This window comes from Colobus angolensis, unplaced genomic scaffold (genome assembly GCF_000951035.1).
Source record: "Colobus angolensis palliatus isolate OR3802 unplaced genomic scaffold, Cang.pa_1.0 Scaffold16, whole genome shotgun sequence".
NCBI classification, from domain to species: Eukaryota; Metazoa; Chordata; class Mammalia; order Primates; family Cercopithecidae; genus Colobus; species Colobus angolensis.
Genome location: NW_012114710.1, coordinates 20847942 through 20866755, shown reverse-complemented (window position 1 = coordinate 20866755; position 18814 = coordinate 20847942). Strand labels below are relative to the sequence as shown.

Below are 18814 nucleotides of genomic sequence, written 5' to 3'. Positions count from 1 at the left end.
AAAAAAAAAAAAAAAACCTCCCTCTAATATCCCAGGACTACAGAGAAAGCCACTACTGAGTACTAGATGATCCTGACCCCTTCACCTGTGCATTTCTTATTGTTTTGTTAAACAGAGTGTTCTACCTTGAGGGACAACTAGTGTGTTTTCTCTTCTTCTTTAATAGATCCATTCTAGCATAACTCTTGGACATATAATCCCTTTATTCCCTCAGAAGGTGGAATTTTTAATCCGGTGGCCAGCAGGAGGGGTGTAGGCAAATTTTGTGAAAACTAACTATTGCCTTATAGGAAACATACGTTACGTGTGACTTTACATAATTTTCAAGTAAGGAACAACCACTGTCCTCTAAAACAGTAGAATGGGCCAATTCTGCAGACTCAGAGTGCTTCAGGGGATATCCCATATCATGATACGCCTCTCCCAAGTCTCTATATCCAAATTATTCCTGTCAGGACTCTGGATTTAGCATAAGAGTTGTTGAGACTGTTCAGCCTCTTCAACAATTAGGTCCTGAGATTGATTTTCATGTCGACCTGACTTCCAGCTTTGGGAGATGGAGTTTCTTTAAATATTTCCAAGGAGGCCCTTCAGCTTTCACTTTAAACTCCACAGTTGTTATATTGCTTTTCACCTTAGACCTATCAAACACCAGAGATATTACACATACCAGTGCATTTTCTCCCACTTTCATCCCATCCCAGTTCACCACAGATGAAGTTCTAGAAGATGTTTTATACAGCATGTCAGGGACTATCAACATTCCACATACACCACTGATAGTCTTCATTACAAACTAACTATTGAGTGATCCAACTTCAAAATCCTGTCCTCAGAATTTGCCTCTGGTACCCAGTGTCTTGGGGCAGATTCTTCATAAGAGCAGAGCCTGATACAAGAATTCAGGTGCATGTGATTTATTAAGAGCATGCTCTCAAAACAAAGGGAGTGGAGGAAGAAGGGTAAGACATGAGAAGGAACTAAGCACAGATGTTAATTTCAGCTGGATTCTAGATTTAGCTAATCACACAGGAAGCTTTGGAACATGAATGACACCAATTTGTTGGTACTACCCTGAGACAAGATAGCCTCATAAAATGAATTGGGACATAGTCTCACTTTTTCATCTTAGTTTTTTTAAAGATTTGAATTATTTTTTATACTAAAAGTTTGCTAGAATTCACTGGCAAAGCCAACTTGGCATGAAACTTATTTCCTTTGAGAGAAATTTGAATAATCAATCCACTTGTCTTAGTCTGTTTAGGCTACTGTAATAAAATACTTTAGACTAAGTAGCTTATAAAGAGGCATTTGTTTTTTACAGTTCTTAAGGCTGAGTCGTCTAGCATCATGGTACCAACAGACTGAGTGTCTGGTTCACAGATGATGCCATCTAGCTGTGTCTTCACATGGTAGAAGGGGCAAAGGGGCTCTCTGGAGCCACTCTTAAAAGCGCATTAGGCAGCCAGGCACGGTGGCTCACGCTTGTAATCCCAGCACTTTGGGAGGCTGAGGCGAGTGGATCACAAGGTCAGGAGATCGAGACCATCCTGGCTAAACCCATCTCTACTGAAAATACAAAATATTAGCCAGGCGTGGTGGTGGGCACCTGTAGTCCCAGCTACTCAAGAGGCTGAGGCAGGAGAATGGCATGAACCTGGAAGGTGGAGCTTGAAGTGGGCCGAATCGCGCCACTACCCTCCAGCCTGAGCGACAGAGCGACACTCCGTGTCAAAAAAAAGGCATTAATCTCTTCCAAGAGGCTGGCACTCTCTTGATCTAATTGACTCTCAAAGGTCCTGACTTCTATTATCATCACATCGGTGACTGGGATTTTAAAGTGTGAATTTTAGGGGACACAGACATTCAAACCATAGCATAATTCTAATACATAAAAATATTGTTATTTTGATGATGTGTAAAATTTTGATAAGTTGTATTTTCCAATAAATTCATCAGTTTCTTCTAAATTTTCAGATTTATTGCCATAAAATTCTTCATACTCACATTTAATTATCATTTAAATGTTTGTGGAATCTGTGTTGAAGTCCCCTTTTTATTTCTGATATTGATCATTTATGTTTTCTTCTTTCTTCATCTTGCTAGGGGTCATTTTTATAATCATTTCAAATTATAAAATTGTTATTATTTTGAAGATTTTTATTTTTTATATTTATCTTGTATTTTTTGATCCCTGCTCCTTATTACCATTGTACATCTACCTTCTTTAGGTTTGATTTATTTTTCTAGTTCCTTGATATAAAACTTGGAACAATTGATTTTCAGTCTTACGTTTTTAAATATATATTTTAATGCACTTCTAAGCACCACCTTAACTAAATCTCACAAGTCTTAGTACATTATATTCTTGTTAACAATCAGTTCAAAATCTTTTAAAATTTTATTGTGATTTCTTATTTGACCTATGAGTTTTTTGAAATATATTGATAATTTCCAAATGTTTGCATATTTTTGTTATACATTTTTGATTCATTTCTTGTTATTTTAACAGTGGTCAGAAAAGATATTTTGAATTATTTCAATCCTTTGAAGATTTTTTGGTATGTTTCATGTGAACATGAAAAGAATATGTATATTCTGTCACTGTTGAGTGTGGTTTCTGATCATTTCAATTAGGTTAAAGTTTTTTATCATGTTGCGTAGGTCTTATATCTTCTAGATTCTCACTGACAACTTATCTCCTTTTTCTATCAGTTAGAGAGATATATTAAAATCTTCCAACATAATTGAGAATTTATATATTTTGCTCTTAATATCATTAATTTTTGCATTATATTAAAGGTATTACTGCATTTATACAGATTATGAATTATTATACCTTTCCAGTAAATTGACCTATTTCCATTATGAAACATTCTTGTTTACCTCTTGTAATCCTTCCTTCATTAATATCTACTTTAATATTAGTATAACAACATAAGTTATATTTTTTAGGGAGGTTCGTGTTGCATGGCTCTGTGTCCTTATATTTTAAGTGTGTCTCTTATAAGCCTCATATTTAAATAGCATAGAGTAAGGTTTTCTAAAATTATCATTCTGTCTGATATTGTAATCATTTAATTGGAGTATTTAGTCCATTTATACTTAATTTGATTATTGATATGATTTGTGTATATCTAATATCTTACTATTACTTTGTCTTAGATTTACATGTTTAAATGCTTCTTTCTTCTTCTTTCTTGCCTTATTTTATCAATACTTTATTATTTGCCTTTTTCCCTTCTTAAATGGTAGTTTTACATTCTTTTACTATTATTTCGCTTATGCTAGCTATTACAATTTGCTTCGTTGACATATTATAACCCCAAAATATAAAACCACTGAAGTTCAAATGCCTGATTTTACTAAGTACAGGCAAATCCCCCTCAAAAAATCAACCTGTCTTGGACAGAACTTTAAATCTGAAGAATACATTCTAGTATAAAATCAATTCTGGCAGCAGTAGTGGTAAGAACAAAATCTGCTTATTATGGTTTTTGGTGACAATCCACAGCATCTAATACACAGTATCACTGCCAGCTTTGGGATCCTTACTAGAAAGGTCCTTCAGAATAATTTTGCCTATCTTTGTCCAACATGCCTCTCAGTTCTGGCCCTATTTTCAAAACTGATTCTTTTGTTTTATTGAATTTTTATGAATTATGCATAGTCTTTCAGGTTATTTCTTCTTTTATCAGTTAGCATTGGTTCTTGATCAATACATGAAGATACAAGAAATATATATTTTCAAAAATTAACAATGTTAATATAGTTTTCTTTTTTTTATTCTACTTTAAGTCCTGGGATACATATACAGAATGTGCAGTTTTGTTACATAGGTATACACGTACCATGGTGGTTTGCTGCACCCATCAACTCATCATTTACATTAGGTATTTCTCTTAATGTTATCCTTCCTTTAGCCCTCTACCCACTGACAGTCCCCTGTGTGTGATGCTCCCCTCCCTGTGTCCATGTGTTCTCATTGTTCAACTCCCACTTTATGAGGGAGAACATGCAGTGTTTGGTTTTCTGTTCCTGTGTTAGTTTGCTGAGAATGATGGTTTCCAGCTGCATTCACATACCTGCAAAGGGCATGAACTCATCCTTTATATGGCTGCATAGTATTCCATGGTGTGCCACATGGGAATGAGTTATACTAAAAGCAATAGCTATGTAAGAAAAAAATTATAGATTTGAGTTTATAATTAAAAACACATTATGAACAAAGTTGAAAAGAAAGTAACTAACTGAAAAAATTTGCAATGATGAACAAATTGTTAGTATCCTGGATATGTGAAAAGATAAATGAACACATAACTACAATTTTTAAGTGATGAAATACAAATGATTGATAAATACTTGACAAAAGTCTTTACCTCATGAGTAATTGAATAGATGCAAATGAAATTATATTTTTAACCTTTCATAGTGATAAAATGCATAAAAATATTTACTAATGTTGTCAAAGAAACCTAGAGAAAAGTTCTTTTTTAAAAAACAGTGCTGCGGAAGTTGTGAATAGCTACAACCTTTCTGGTCATCAATTGAGTTTTAAAAACCTTAAAAATGTGAATAAATTTTTTAAAAATAGAATTTTATACTTAAGAGTGTAGTCTTGGAAGTCTACCCTTGGAATTCAATGTCACCTCTGCACTTAAAGACTATAGAATCTTCAGCAAGTTATCATACTTTGTTAATTCTAATATGCATATTTAAATATTTCTCATAAATGAATTGGCAGTACTTGTTTTTATTTTTATTTGTACATAATAATGGTGTTTCATACACCAGATGGCCATTTCAATTCCATTAGGTGTGGTCTTAGCTTCTTTATGCATCAGTATCTTAGCACCTTATACAGGTAACCAATTAATATTTGTTGGAAGAAAAAACAGAACAAAAGTAATCATGAAGCAGCATGTACTTTATAGAGTTGTTCTGAGAATTAAATGAATAAATGCATGTAATGCAAGTATTGAGTGAATGCATTTAAAGCACTAAAATATTATTATTGTCATTCTGCAATCATACTCCCAGAAAACTTAGCTTAGGAAGTAATTAGAAAAAGATGTATGCATAGGTATATTCAACACAGTGATTTGTATAACAGATTTTTTAAAAGAAATAATCATAATATATGACAATGATTGGTTAAATAAATGATGACAATAAATGTGGTAATCATATATATTTCTAATAAATATGTTTATGTTTTTACAGGGATATGTTCAAAGTAGATGGTTATATTAAAAAGTTACACACTACATCTATAAAATTGAAGAACTTTGTAAATAAATAGTGTACATATATATGCATGTAACTATACTTAGAAAAATAATTGACGTAGCTGTGTATATATATTACACACACAAACACAGAAAAAAATATTGAGAGATTTTCAATTAGTCATATTTTATGCAATCCTTTTTTTCTTTGCACATTTAAAATTTTATCCCATGAGCCTTCTTTACTATATTTAACAATAACAGTAATTCAAGTAAGTAATTTTTACAAGTTACTTGTGTGGTAAGAAATATCTTTGGCTCAATTTGGCTAGAAAATAAATTTGAAAATCCATTCATGGATCTTAACAGTAGGAAATGAACACATTCCTGTGTTCTTACAGTGCCTGATACTGGTGACCAATGAACATTTGTTGGAAGGTGAAATGAAACAACACTAATCATGAATAAAATAGTTGATAAATTGGAAAATTAAAATTTTCACAAAACAAATTTTTCAAAAGCAATAATACAGGAAATGCATTTGTGATTGTGAATAAATAGTATACTTACATACCAAACAAAGGCACTGTTTTAAGAAGAGAAATGGTAACTACAGACATTTTTATTTTAACATCTATGTGGTACAAACTCCTGTACAGTCAAATATGATATAACATTTACTTTTACATTTTTATAATAAGCATCTAGGCTCTGCCTTTATGGCATTGTAAAGAATGCTGATATAAGAAGAATTAATATAAACACATCAAATTCTAACATCATTCCTTCACTGCCTTGCTAACATTTATTTCATCCCTAGCAGTAGCATTAATTTTTTAGTCATTGAAATAATTATCTAGTTTTATTTTTAAAATATTCTTGATAAATGTTTTGCTATCCATATTTGTCATGTATCTTAGGTAGTGGTTAACCTATTTAGTGTCAGAGAAATTATAAAAAATAGCAAATGTAAATATGGAATGAGAAGAGATCATTGAGAAAATATTGCCTTTTAAAAAATTTATGATGCTGTGGGAAATCACAAGGAAGTGAAAGGATTTAGTAGATGAAATGTATCTGTAGTGTTACTTATAAGAACAAAAGGAAAAAGTCTTTATATCTTATCTCATGTGTTTTAATATATTTTACATACCTTTGTATGTAAAAAGATTGAAATTTTCTTTATGAAATTGAGATGGAACACAGATTTGTCAATCAGAGGCTTCAAAGAGGACTTTGTTTATTGTTCATTTGTTTTCTTTTTCACTTATGAAATACTCATTGATGTTGACTGTGTGCCAAGCAAGGTGTTAGGTATACAAGAAAAACAAGACAGACATTATTTTTGTCTTAGCTGACATCATGTTTCAATGGCACACTCACACAGACGTTAAACAAGTAAACAAAGAAACAGCACAACTGCAGATTGGGTGAGTACTCCGAAGTATCTACATAGTGTGCTCTTATAAAACTAACAGCAGGGGTTGTGAACTATAGAAATAATGTTATAGAAGCCCTTTTGAAGAATTTAAAGTTAAACTAAAGCCTGAAAAATAAGAAGTTATCCATGCAAATTATCAGGGGAACAAGGCTCAAGGCAGAGAGAACAGGAAGAGCAAAGATCAAAGTTGTGAAGAACCTGACCTGTTCTTGGAATTGACAGAAGGCTAATCAACAGTATAAGACCAAAAATGACTTGATACCTATTGATGGAAGGACAGAGCTCATGGCCCTTTCAAGAAGACGCGATAAAGTTTGAAGATCATTTTTTTGAATTTAAGAAAGGTTTCATTAAATGAGTCCATATTTTCACATTTCTACCTTCTTTAAATTTAAAATATGCCTTATCAGATATCCAAACGAAGAAAAAAAAAGGTGAGATGCAAAGCTGTATCTTCCATTTTTAGATGCAAAGCTGTACAAGAAACTGAAAATAATACTTCTCCCAAGGAGGGCAAGAAGGTGACTCGGGAAAGAGATAGAAGGATGCTTATTGTTCAGAGCAGCATTTTGTACCATAGTAAACTTTTTGTCATATACTTGGATTGCATTTGAGAAAGAAAAAAAAATGTTTCATTATGGAGACTCAGTCCATACTTTCTTAATTTCTTTCTGATATCCCATTGGTTTCTTTGAAGATAAAGGAGCATATACCAAAAAGGCTTCAGTGCAAAACAATAGAGATATAATCTCCCCTTTAAAAAGTATACTATTCTATTAGATATCCTTCAGAATTACCAAAGTAACGTGATTTACTTTATTTTTTGTATGTGTTAATGAGAGCCAAAGCAATCTTGAACAACAACAACAACAACAACAAAAAGCTAGAGGCATTACATTATGCAACTTCAAACAGACACATAGACAAATGGAACGGAATAGGGAACCCAGAAATAAAGCTGCATATCTACAGCCATATGATCTTCAGGAAACTTGACAAAAACATCAATGGAGAAAGGACTCCCTACTCAATAAAGGGTGCTGGAAAAATTGGCTAACCACATTCAGAAGAAGTAAACAGGACTCCTACCTCTCACCATAAACAAAAATTAACTTAAGATAGATCAAAGACTTAAATGTAAAACCAAAAATTATAAAAATCCTAGAATAAAACTTAGGAAATTCTCTTCTAGACATTGGCCTAGGGGAAAAAAAAATATGATTAAGTTCACAAAAGCAAACACAACAAAAATAAAAATTAACAGTTGGGACCTAATTAAACTAAAGAACTCCTGCACAGCAAAAATGAAACTATCAACTGAGCAAACAGAGAACCCACAGAATGGGAGAAAATATTTGCAAACTATGCAACATATACCCTCTTGGTGGGAATGTACATTAGTTCACTTCTTGTGGAAAGCTGTCTGGAGATGTCTCAAGGAACTAAAAAAGAACTTCCATTTGACTTAGCAATCCCACTACTGAGTATATACCCAAAGGAAAACAAATAATGCTACAAAAAGACATATGCACTCACATGTTTATCACATTATTCACTGAGACAACAACATAGAATCAGCCTAAGTGCCCAATAACGGTGGACTGTAAAAATAAAATATGGTATATATATCATGGAATACTATGTAGCCATAGAAAAGAATAAAATAATGTCATTTGCAGAAACATGGATACAGCTGGAGGCCATTTTACTAAGTGAATTAAGACAGAACCAGAAAACAAAGTATCGCATGTTCTCACTTATAAGTGGGAGCTAAACATCATTAACACCTGGACATAAAGATGAGAAAAATAGACACTAGAAACTCAAAAAGGAAGGAAAGAGAGAGGGAGTTAAGAGTTGAAAAACTACTTACTGGGTACTATGTTCACTATCTTGGCATTGGGTTCAATAAAAACCCAAACCTCAGTATCATGCCATATGTCCACATAACCTACATAGTAAGTATCCCTGGGTCTAAAATAAATTTTAAAAAATTGCGAATAAACTCCTAGTCACACAATATCAATTATTATAATAAATTCAGAAAAATCACAAGTTCTTCAGTTGAATCATTATGAAATGAGAAAGTAGAATTAGATGACTTACAGATTCATTGCAGTTCTGAATTGCTGATTTTTGCAATTCATCTATTCATTTACCACATATTTCCTGATTCATAATATGAAACAACACTGTGCTAGGCATTAAGAAATCAAAGATATATTCTATGATAGAAATTGGTAGGGTCTCCCAGTATGTGTTCTGGGCTTTTATACTTGTAGTATTTTGAGTGGCCAAAGATTGACAGTTCATATAAGACTTTATCTCCCAGCTTCCAAACAAATGTGATGGAGGTGAAGTGTTTGTGTTTTGAGTGCAAACATATGGAAGTGAACTCTAGTCAAATTTGAGATCTCACACCCATCCCTCATCTTTCCCCTTTTCTGTCACTGGCTGAAATACTGATGTAATGAAAAATAATTTTAACCTCATGAAACATAACACACTTTGAATATAAACAAGTACACATTTTTCAGATTGGCCAATTTCAGAATGACAGAAGGGAAATAAACTGTCCTAGATGGCAAGATGGAGCGATAGTTAAAGGATAGTAGAGGAAAAAATCAAAGGAGCTATGTCTTCACATTGCAGAGCTGACATGTCAACTGTGAACTGCTTATATCAGATGGATGAAAGAAAACTGATCTTGTTTAAGTTACATGATTACTTTTGTCCACTTATTTGTTTTGTTTTATGAACTTAATTGTAGCCTAATATAGGATCCCTATATCCCTTTTATTTCTTTTAAGTCACAATCAAGAGTTAGAGAAACATGTTAATAAATGATTGCAACATAAATTGACAAGTGATTTAATAATGGTATAAACTGAGTGTTCCAGAAAAGAAAGATCAACTCACTCCAGTAAACATAATCAAGAGAACGTTTACAGAAATAAAGTGACATTTAGCTGGGTCTTAAAGGATAAATAATATTTTTCTAGATATAAAAGAAGATAAGGATATTCCTGGAAGAGAAAATAAAATATAAAAACCCCAAGTCATGACAAGACGTATCTTGCATGGAAACTATTGGGAAGTTCATTGTGACTGACATTTGAAGTGTATAAGAGGAGAACGGCAAGAGATGTTAAGTTGGGTGAGATTCCAAAGACAAATCAGTTTGGTCTTTTTCCCTTAGATAATGTGGAGCCACGAAGACTCATAAACAGGAGAGTGACACCATCAGATTTGTTTCTCAGAAGTAATCAGAAAGACAGAGAGATTAGAGAAGAAAGATATGTGGAAATGAGATTAATTTTAACTTCATGGATTGCATATAACTTGAATAAGAAGACATACATTTTTCAGATTGACGATATAATTATTAAGAATATGCAGGAAAAGCAATCTTAACCATCTTTCTTGCTTATGTTATGTTTACATCTTAAAAATACTCGTGGATGCCTATAAAATGTAATAAAATTATTATTAACAAAAGTAATCAATATGAATTAAAACTATGTATACTTTGCACACATATATGAATGAATGTACATATACATATATGTTTATGCATGCATGTGCATATATATATGTAGAGCCAGAGAAAGAAAGATAGGTAGATATAATTAGGTTTCATATGCATGTTTATATATGGATATCGTTAATAAGTGAATTTCCAGGAAAAATTTACATATGTTATTATCTCTGTGGGAGTAGAAGACAGAACCAACCTAATAATTGATCTGTTCTGTCAGATGAGCATTCAAAGAGAAGACCAATTACACTAAGGCCAAATTATACTTTTCAATTACACAGGTGAATCAATCCAACTCAACATGTCAAAGCATAAAAAAATGTTTTAGAAAAGACAGGCAAGATACTAAATTTCCCTACCCATTACCTAGAAATAAGTACTACTCAGAAGAGTAAAATGTCATTCTGTCAATATTCTTGAGCTTATGAAGGTTTCTCAAGCCCATCCATCAAGGTGCCTTCTATTTCACTCTGAAATACTTTCCTAAAATGTATTGTCTTGTGAATTTTCTTTGAAATGTTTTTGAATTAAAGAAAATAGGACAACAATAAAATAATAATATACACAGACTCATCAGTGTTCCCAGTATGTATAATCTCATCTTTTTCTCCCTGCATTTTGTTTCATTTTAAAATCTTCTGAATTAGTGTGTGATACATAGAATGTGGTTAATGCAGTGAAATATGCAATACCCAAGCAAGTAGGTTTTTTTAAAAAAAAAACAACTTGCCTATGTGTTCACGATATTGTAATGCAAAAATAGAGGGCACTATGGAGAGAGATGAAGCAGGAAAAGTAGGTTGGAGTAGACCATGTGGAGTTTTTAAACCCACTTAATGTTTCATCTTTATTGAAAACAATGGGATGCCAGTGAAGGGTTTTAAGCAGAAGAGTGTATAATCAGATTTGCATTTCTTAAAGGATCTCTCTGACTCGACTTCGGAGAATGAATTGCATGGCGATAAGGAGAAGGAAGGGCAGACAGGAAGCTACAGCCATAAGCTCTCTGGTAGGGAGAAAATGGTAGCTTCAGCTAGGTTGTGGTAATAGCAGAGAGAAGTGGACTTGTTCAAAGGTATTTAGAAAGTCGCATAGACAAGACTTTATGAGTCACTAGATAAATTAAGTGAGGAATAGACAGAAGTTGAGGATAATATTAATATTGTACATTAGTATGGCAATTTGCTATTCACAAAACTTTTCAAAATTATTTCACTAATTCTAACACTAAGGAAAAAATGAAAATTGTTATAGTTGCTCAGTTTTACAAAGGAATAAACAGAGACCAAGAGAAGTTAAGCAATCTAGCCAGGGTCTTAGACACTTGTTAATATTTGGAGTTTATACTTGAACTTAGGAATTCTTTCTTTAATTTCAGGATACTGTCTACTGAAAACCCACCAATCTGATCTTTTATGAGAAGCTACTCCCTGAAAAGGCCTTGGGATCAAAAGTGGGTACTAATTTTTCTACTCATCTTTCAATTCTAATCTCTCTAGGCAATGAGCCCAATTGATTTGTTAAGAGCTTCAAAGCAAAGAAAGACAAGGTCGTAAGCCACAAGCATTCAAAAATATGGGGAAAACAAGACAAATCAAAGAAGAAAAAAGAAACACAGAGAATCCTCTGTCCCACAGTCAGCTCTGGGAGGAGTCATAATTGTATATAGTTAAATTATACTTAAATGTTATGTCACCAAAAATTGTAGAAAGATAATAATAGAAGTGAACTCCTCTCTTAGCAGTGAGTTCAGATTTCAGTTATTCAAAGCATTAGTTTTAGGCATATGGGCCAGTGAGTTTCTTACACAGCAGTAAGTGGTAAATATGATAAGCCTTTTTACTATTATCACAGTTGTTCACAAATGTTTTTGAAATAGTGAATTGGCATAAGGGCAAATTGATGCACCAGAATCCAGCTTAATGAAATTGAGGTGAAAAAGTACCTTTGGGTGTACCCGGACATATGGTCACAATGCTTGCCCATATTGTCTTACATGGAGTGATAGAGATAAAAGTAATTTTTGTGATAAGGCAGAGAAGGAAGCGGTTGCCTGAGACAATTTTAGTAATTCTGAAAATATTACCTAATAAACTTATGATCCAATCTAAGAAATAAAATATGATTAATGCATTTGAAGCTATTAGTATGTTTCCTGATTTGATCCAATTGACACCATATAGCGGTATCACTATTTTGAATTTTGTGTTGAATATTCTCTTGTTTTTTATGCTTTTACTGCACTTGTATCTACTTCTAAGCAATATGTCATTTTTTTCTGAGTTTTGTATTTTTAATTCTATCGTAATGTACCATCTTCTCTGATTTGCTTTTTAAATTCAGTTTCTGGCAAAATTCCTCAAAACAGATCCTAACACAATTGTGTGCTGTGAAATTAGCCCTGAAAATCCACCACCCTAAAGGAATAAGACAACCAAAAAGAATTATGATGATGCTTAAGAAACAGCTCTCGGCCGGGAGCAGTGGCTCACGCCTGTAATCCCACACTTTCAGAGGCCAAGGTGGGAGGATCACCTGAAGTCAGGAGTTCGAGATCAGCCTGCCCAAAATGGTGAAACCCCATCTCTACTAAAAAAAAAAAAAAAAAAAAAAAATTAGCCTGGCATGGTGGTGGGCGCCTGTAATTCCAGCTACTCAGGAGGCTGAGGTAGGGAGAATTGCTTGAACCAGGGAGGTGGAAGTTGCAGTGAGCCAAGATCATGCCACTGCACTCTAGCCTGGGCGTCAGAGCAAGACTCCATCTCAAAAAAAAAAAGAAAAAGAAAAAGAAGAAGAAAAAAAGAAAAAAAAGAAACAGCTCCCACCCAGCCAGAGATAAATGTATTCCTTGTCTTCCATCTAGCCATAGACCATAGCATGGTCATCCCTTGAACACTGAAACTCCTGAGTAAATAAAGGATTAAATTTGGTCTTTATCAGTGTTGGGAATTGTCTTAAAGGGAACCTAACCTTCTATCCTTTATTTTCTTTTTAAATAATTTCAACTTTTATGTTAGATTTTGGGGTGTATGTGCAAGTTTGTTATTTACATGGGTATATTGCATGATGCTGAGGTTTGGGGTATGGATCCCATCACCCAGGTAGTGAGCATACTACTCAACATGCAGTTTTTCAACCCATGTCCCTCTTCTGCACTACCCTCCTTAGCAGCCCCCTGTGCCTATTGTTTCCATGTTTATGTTTGGGTGTACCCACTGTTTAGCTCCATTTATAAGTGAGAACATGTGGTATTTGCTTTTCTGCTTCTGCATTAGTTCACTCAGAATAATGGCCTCCAGCTCCATCCATGCTGTGGCAAAAGACATGATTTCATTTTTTATGTCTGCATAATATTCCATGTACCATATTTTATTTATCCACTCCACCACTGATGGACACGTAGGTTGACTCTATATCATTTTCTCAGTGAATAAAGAAGTGATTAACATATGAGTGCATGTGTCATTTTGGTAGAAGTATTTGTTTTCCTTTGGATATATATCCAGTAAAGAAATTGATTGCTAGGTCAAATGGAAGTTCTATTTTTAGTTCTTTGAGAAATCTCCAGGCAGTTTTCCACAGGGATTGAACTAATTTACATTCCCACAGTGTATAGGAGTTCCCATTTCTCTGCATCGTCACCAGCACCTGTTATTTTTGCCTTTTTAATGATAGCCATTCTGACTGATGTGAGATGGTATCTCATTGTGGTTTTGATTTGCACTTCTCTGAAGATCTGTGATGACAAGCATCTATTTTACATGTTTTTGGCCACATGTATGTCTTTTAGTGAGAAGTGCCTATTCATATCCTTTTACTATTTTTTAGGGTTTATGTGTTTTTTTACATATTGATTTGTTTAGGTTCCTTAAATATTCTAGATATTATACCTTTGTCAAGGCATAGTTCGCGATTATTTTCTCTCATTCTGTAAGTTGTCTGTTTACTCTGTTGATAGTTTTTTTTTTTTTTTTTTTTGCTGTGCAAAATAAGCTCTTTAGTTTAACTAGGTTCTAATTGTTAATTTTTATTTTTATTGTGTTTGCTTTTGAGGACATAGTTATAAATTCTTTGCCTAGGCCAATGTTTAGAAGACTATTTCCTAGCTTTTCTTCTAGGATTTTTATAATTTGAGGTCTTACGTTTAAGTTTTTGATCCAATGTGAGTTAATTTTTTCTAAGTGGTGAAATGTAGAAGCTCACTTTTATTTTCCTGCATATGGCTAGCTAGTTATCCCAGCACCATTTATTGAATAGGGAATCTTTTCTCCAGTGTTTGTTTTGTTTCAACTTTGTGGAAGATCAGTTGGTTTTAGGTTATGTGGCTTTATTTCTAGGTTCTCTATTCCATTCCACCAGTCTTTGTTTCTGTATCAGTATCATGCTGTTTTGGTTACTGTTGACCTATGGTATAGTTTGAAGTAGGATAATGGGATGCCTCCGGCTTTGTTCTTTTTGCTTGGGATTGCTTAGACTATTCAGGCTCTTTTTTAGTTCCATATACATTTTAAAGTAGTTTTTATTCCATGAAAAATTACATTGGGTGTTTGATAGAGATAGCATTGAATCTGTAAATTGCTTTGGGCAGTACAGCCATTTTAACAATATTGATTCTTCCAATCCGTGAACATAGAATGTTTTTCCATGTATTTGTTTCATCTCTGATTTCTTTCATCAGTGTTTTTTAGTTCTCCTTGTTGAGATCTTTTACCTCCTTGGTTAGCTCTATATCTAGATATTTTATATTTTGTGTGGCTGTAGTAAATGGGATTTTGTTCTTGATTTAACTCTCGGCTTTAATGTTATTGGTGTATAGAGCTGATACTAATTTTCATACATTGATTTTGTATTCTGAAACTTTACTGAAGTCATTTATTAGTCTAGAAGCCTTTTGGTGGAGTATTTAGGATTTTGTAGTAGAGGATTATATCATCAGAAAACAAAGATAGTTTGACTTCTTATTTTCCTATTGGATGCCTTTTATTTCTTTCTCTTGCCTAATTTATCTGACTAGGACATCCAGTACTATGTTGAATAGGAACCTAACTTTTGAAAGCCTAAGCCGAGACTTGAGAGAGGAAGTGGAAGTGGTCTGTTTTTTTCTGAGGGTTACTGGGAGCTATCCCTGGTGCTGCTCCAGAATCAACCTCTCTAACACCAATTTTGGGCTGTTTGACCTCAACAGAACATGACTACTAAGCTGAGCAAAATTAAGCATCAACTGTTTGAGCTAATGAATCTTACTAAAAATTTAACTTCAGTTTTTGCAAGTGATTTTCGTATGGCATGTGCTCTGTGTCTCCACCACACTTCTTCCTTTCCTGTATTTGAGGACCACCTCTTTGAGCACCACCACCACCAGCAATAATATAACAATCATATCTCAAAGGCCTCCTATCTCCAGACACTGGCTTATTATGTATATTAACATCTTTCCTGCTACAAAAGAAAAAAAAAACCTGTATAATTAATACTGTCATTTCGTTTTACAGAGAAGAAGAAGGCTTAAGAGTAGCTAAACCAAAGTTAAAAATCTAAAAGCATCAGGGCTCTGACTCCAAAGCTTGAATTACTCCCCTACTTCTTTAATTGTAAACTGTCTGAACCACACTACTTTCTGGAATCTCTAATAACTCCTGCCTTTTCTTAGGACATGTATATATTAGGCCATATTTTACCATAACACCATTAAAAAAACTTACTTAAAACAAAAACTAACACATATCAAGTATTTTATACATTCCAGACACTGTAGATATTTGCATGAAATTCTCACAACAATTTCACGAAATATAATTTCATACTTTCTCTCATTTCATAGGTCGAAAACTCGAAGCATAGAGCGGAATGTCAGATACCAAGATTCAAACCTAGTCATTTGATTCCAGAGTCCACATTCTTAAATAATATGCTACACTGACCTTTACTATCTTTAAACATTATCTTTATTTAATGTGTTTCATAGAAATTACTTCTCAAGTGTTCCTAATTTTATTTTTAAAAATAATAAGGTCATGCTATCACTATAATATAGTTTTTTAAATTAGCTTGAGAGGTAATGTAGTATGATCAATTTCCTTAATGGCCTTTTAAACTAGAATTAATTATTAAATATTTTAATATTACAAATTAACAGGCAAAATGGTGAAAAATCTAACATCTGGTTCTGAAAAGTAAGTTGAAATATAAGATTAGATTTGAATGCACATGGAAAAATAGAAAAGGCAAATAATACTATATTTGAAGATCTTTTAGTATTCTTTGGTATTTTTCCTTTCATTTCAAAATTGTTATATTCTTTTTAATGACTTCAAATGAATTAGGAAATGTCAGGCTTCTAAAAATCAAACAGAACGTCAAACCAGTAGATTTCATTCAGGGCAGTGGGAGTCTGTTCGGTTGTTTCCTCTTTCTCCCTCACTTTTAAAAATCCTCAATCACTGCCATTTCTCTTCTCAGCTTTCACAACACTTTACAGGCAGCTGAATGAAAGGGCAGAAGCTTCCTCTGAAACTCCTGTTATTTCAGCTCTAAAATCAGCTGAAAAGGATGCCCTCCCCAGAGACAGAAATGCATTCCCTCCATCATGAACCTGCAATGCCCTCAGGTTGTGGCAAGGGAGAAGTTTAGCACTTGAACCTAGATAATGCTATTTTTTTAATCAAAGTGCACATTCCTGTTTCATATGGCCTGTGGTACAATTTATTTAAAACAATATGGTGCATCAAAGAAGGTAAAAAATAATAATAACATTAATATAGGAATAGCAATGTGTACGTAAATAATACAGGAAAACACATGGCCTCAGTACCTTCATGAAATGGTACTTCAATATACATATTTCTTATACAGCTTTATGCATGAATTCATTTCTATGGTTTGCACTTCACTGCTCTGTTGTGTCACTCTACCAATAAACCTATACCTCATACTGAGTGAAATATATTCACAGTCCCTTAACTTGGCAAAAAAAAAAAAAAGAGCAGTGTGGTTTAGGAGAATGAGCACTGAACTAGAAGTGTGAAGACTAGATAGAACTTGAGTCCCATCCCCAGCACTTTTAGGCTCCCAGATGTTGGGTGAGTTGTGCATCCTCTTTAAAAATCAGTCTGCAGACCAATGGAACATCTCTGTCCACCTCCTAGAGTTCTTGTGGTAACTAACTAAGGTAACGTATAAGGTGGCATTATGAGAAAATGCTGTATATGAAAGGGGACTTTTTTCTCACTGTGAATTTTTACTGCATTTTTACTTTACAAATTTACAAATTTTATGTTTTTTTGAATTTACTTACCAACAAATTAGTTCACTGCTGGCACTTATCTGTAATCTATTGCTATGGGAAGTAATATGTTTATCTGAAAATTTTGAAGATTCCTAGAGTTTCTTTACACTTGTTATATTTTAGGGAGAATAAAAAAGTATAGCTTAAACTTGAATTATGTCTTTATTTTTCTTTAGTGAATTATAATTTCACATCTAAATACTGTTATTTTTGTACCAAAACAAATTAGCAAAGCAAAAATGTGAAATGATATTAATTGACATTGTTTTTATTCATACCATATCCCCATATCCTATCTATTTGACTATGGATGTCCATCTAATTTAGAAAATCATTATCTAACCTGTTTCATTTTACCAAATTGTCTTTTTTTAATAATTTAGGTTTTGAACATTTTCTCCTAAGCTTTTGAATCCATGCTTACACAATTGCACTGATATTATTTAAGTTATAGTGAGTTGTTCAAAGTCTCATGTTTGAAACGAGAGGCTTATTTTAACCAAACATATTGACTTTTAATGCTGTCAGAACTCATTTTTTCAATATATTTTTCTATGACATTCACGATATATAGAAGCATACAAATCTGTACAGAATGATAAAACTTAAATATTTTCTAAGCACACATGATCCACGTGCCACGTTACAGTTGTAAATTAAGGTCTAGTATGTTGCAAAAATCAGCCTTCCATACCACAGTTTTCCTCCCTGAATGTGGCAAGAGTCAGTCAGTAAATATATGTGGTCAACCTCAGATTTGCCTCACTGGGAGTTCACATGTATTTTTAACTGCCTTCAATTGTTAATGTATTCCTCAAATGAGATGCATCACCTTGAAAAATGACTTTTTGCCCTCTGGGAATAAGCCAAACAAGTATTTCATTCGCTATGATAATCAGTTCTACCTTCAGCAACATATAAACCCCAATTTAATAGGCACTGGTGATTAGGTTTTAAGTCAGAGCGTCATCACTGTCCACTGTGAAAAATAATAAGAAAAAACACAAATTATAATGAATTTGCCTTCAGGAGGCCTTGTTAGACATAATGGGGCCATAACTATTTCAGGATATAGTGAATAAATGTTTTTCCTACTCATTATAGACACTTTTGAGTCACCAATTTTCAGTGATAAGAAAGATTTCCTTTAACTCATGCTAAAGATATCTTAGGCCATTTGTTTTGTCCACTTAATGTGTAACAGTCTTGAAAGAAAAAAAGGACTACTTACCATAAAACACTTATTTAAATCTTTGAAAATGCTTAAAACCATATAGAGCCATTCAAAGCTATAGATAAATTTAATCTTATCCAAACCTTCC

The 18814-nt window shown here is 33.3% G+C and overlaps 1 long non-coding RNA gene across 1 annotated transcript in view; it reads left to right on the top strand.

The window, feature by feature from the left end:
* LOC105508304 overlaps nt 1-17171 on the top strand; it is a 134206-nt gene extending 117035 nt beyond the window's left edge. The window contains exons 4-6 of the long non-coding RNA XR_001001238.1: nt 3799-3893; nt 11586-11660; nt 16029-17171. This is a non-coding gene — a long non-coding RNA (uncharacterized LOC105508304). The remainder of the gene's footprint in view (nt 1-3798; nt 3894-11585; nt 11661-16028) is intronic.
* Nucleotides 17172-18814: the final 1643 nt, after the last annotated feature.